Source organism: Leucoraja erinacea, chromosome 9 (assembly GCF_028641065.1).
Source record: "Leucoraja erinacea ecotype New England chromosome 9, Leri_hhj_1, whole genome shotgun sequence".
Lineage (NCBI taxonomy): Eukaryota > Metazoa > Chordata > Chondrichthyes > Rajiformes > Rajidae > Leucoraja > Leucoraja erinaceus.
In genome coordinates this window covers 10,857,797-10,860,747 of record NC_073385.1, presented here as the reverse complement: position 1 = coordinate 10,860,747, position 2,951 = coordinate 10,857,797, and positions in this window count along the sequence as shown.

Here is a 2,951-nt window from a genome sequence, read left to right as displayed (position 1 = left end):
CATCCTATCCATGTAACTGTTTAACTGTTTTTTTAACAATGGGATAGCCCCAGCCTCAACTACTTCCTCTGGCAGCTAGTTCCATACAACCAATACCCTTTGTGTGAAAGAGTTACCCCTCAGATTCCTATTAAATCTTTTCCCCTTCACCTTGAACCTCTGGTCCTCGATTCCCCTACTCTGGGCAAGAGACTCTGCATCTACCCAATCTATTCCTCTCATGATTTTATACACGTATATATATATATTATATACTACTTGATATATATGATTTTAGGTGTGGTCTGCTGTATGATTTAATGGGTTGTATGCAAAACAAAGCATTACACTGTACCTAGGTACATGTAACAATAAAGTATTGTTGAATCATTGAATTGAAATAGATCATATAACTGTTTAGAAATTAGTGGGTGAAATTAAACTGTATTAAATTACTTACAGAGGTTTTTCAGGGCGATTTTAATAGTGCTCAAATAAATCAATCTTATCTAAGGCACAAAGGTACACAAAAATGCTGGAGAAACTCAGCGGGTGCAGCAGCATCTATGGAGTGAAGGAAATAGGCGACGTTTCGGGCTGAAACCCTTCTTCAGGCTATCTAAGGCACAACCTGTTTATGAAAAATTAGTAAGTTTCAGGAGACTGGGACACTAAACCTGCAGTCTGTAGGTGTTTGCTTAATCAGCAATTTATATCCTGCTTAATCTAGTTTTGATCCAGTTGACATTTTTTAATTACATTACTCACTCTGTTTGGATACTTTTTTTTAAAAAAGGCGGAGTAAGTTGTAAACATTCTTCTTTGCCAGGGAGGCAATGTGGCTTTGGAAGAAAGTTTTCAATTATTTTACAATCAACTGACTATAAATGATGAACAAAATATGTGGGGTGGACATGAAGAAAACATTGTTTTTAATGCAGAGAATAGTTAGGAGCATTGACCATCAGAGCAGCGGAAACAAAGTCAAACTAGCCTTTAGGGGGAAATTGGATTGCCACCTTAAGAAAACCCAAGGAACAACTGCTTGTATTTCGCTTGGGTGGTGCTTCGATGGCAGCAACGCCTACAGTCTGTCTGTCCTTTTCGTCTTTTTTTTTGTTATTTTTAGTGTGTGTTTTAAAAGTTTGTGTTAATGTTTTCTGTTTTGTTTTATCCAGGGGGTGGGCTTGGGGGGTCAGGGGAAACTTAAAAAAAAAAATCTCTTACCTTGCCGGAGATGCGATTGTTCTCCAGTCGCTCTACGGTCTAACATCGTGGAGCTGGAGGCCTTGCTCAGGACTGACTTTGAGCCCCACCGCAGGGTGTGGACTCCCCATTGGAGCCGATTCCTTGCCTGGGATTGCCCGTGGACTTTAACGAAGGAGCTCACAGTCTCGGGAGAGACTGAGTCAGGAAGCTCCAAAACCGCATGACGTTTGACTAGCCCCGACCCGGGGTAGATCGCCCGGCGCGGGAGAGCTGAGATTCCCCTCCCCCGATGCAGGAGCTTATCGCCCCGACGAGGAAGCCCGCCTCCGGCTACAGGAGTAAGATCGTCCCGTCAACTGAAGGTTAGAGGCCCCAGATCGCTGGAGGACAAAGAAGGGAAGAGATTGAACTTTTTTCCGCCTTCCATCACAGTGAGGAATGTGGAGGAGTCACTGTGGTGGATGTTTATGTTAAAATGTATTTTGTGTATTCTGTTGCTTTTTATTAGTATGACTGTATGCCAAATCAAATTCCTCGTATGTTGCAAAACCTACTTGGCTAATAAAGTATGATTGTGATTAGCTTACAACCCAGCGGTATGACAATAGAATTCTCCAATTTTAAGTAACTTCTACTTACACCCCCCTTTCTTCACCCAAGTTGTTTTACCAGTTCCATGGTTTTCCACATCGTTTCCCTCTTGAATTCACATCTTCCCTAGTTAACATCGGGTCCATCAGGACACTGGCCATACATGTGGTAATTTGTGGCCAGCACATACGGTGCCTGGTCTTCTCTTGCCTCCAGCTCTTCACCCCCCCCACCCCTACTTTCAGTCTGAAGAAGGGTCTCGACCTGAAATGCCACCCATCTCTTTCCTCCAAAGTTGCTGCCAAAGCCGCTGAGTTACTCCAGCACTGTGTGTCTATCTTCGGTAAAAACCCAGTATCTGCAGTTCCTTGTTTGTACTTAAGAGAAATGTATTTGTATGATCATGGGAAGGTGGGGGGGGGGGGGGGGGGGGGAGGAGGAGGGGGGGGGGAATGGGACTCAGAGAGACAGTACTGTGGCACAGGGGTAGAGTTGCTGTCTCACTGTGCCAGAGACCTGGGTTTGATCCCGACTAGGGGTGCTTGTCTTTACGGAGTTTGTACGTTCTTCCTTTGACCCACTTGGGCTTCCTGCGGTTTCCTCCCACACTCCAAAGACATACAGGTTTGTAGGTTAATTGGCATGGTATAATTATAAATTGTCCCAGTGTGCGTTAGGGTGCGGGGATCGCTGGTCGGCTTGGACACTTGGGCCGAAGGGCCTGTTTCTGCCCTGTATCTCCAAACTAAACTAAACTAAGAGAGCAGGACAAACCTCAATAAACTCAGTGGGCTGAATGTTATCCTGCACCAAAGCAATTTTATGTCCTTCAGCATTAAAGGAGAGCTGTTGGAGTAACTCAGCAGGTCAGACAGCACCAGACAGTGGAGGGAAATCAATCTTATCGTTGTCAGTGTTTTGGGTCGAGTTCTTTCGTCCAGCCAGTTCGTTCTTCCAGCGGCAAATTTTGTGCTACAGATTCCATCATCTGCAATCTTTCGTTGCTCAATTCTATTTTTTGGATTCTCATTACAGCTGGCGAACAGCACTGCTGGTGAACTTGACAGAAACTTACTTGAAAGCTCTCTGGAGTACTGAACCGATATAAAATTTGGAAAGCAAAAAAACATGCAGAGTAGAAGGATAAAATATACATCAAAGTCTATTAGAAT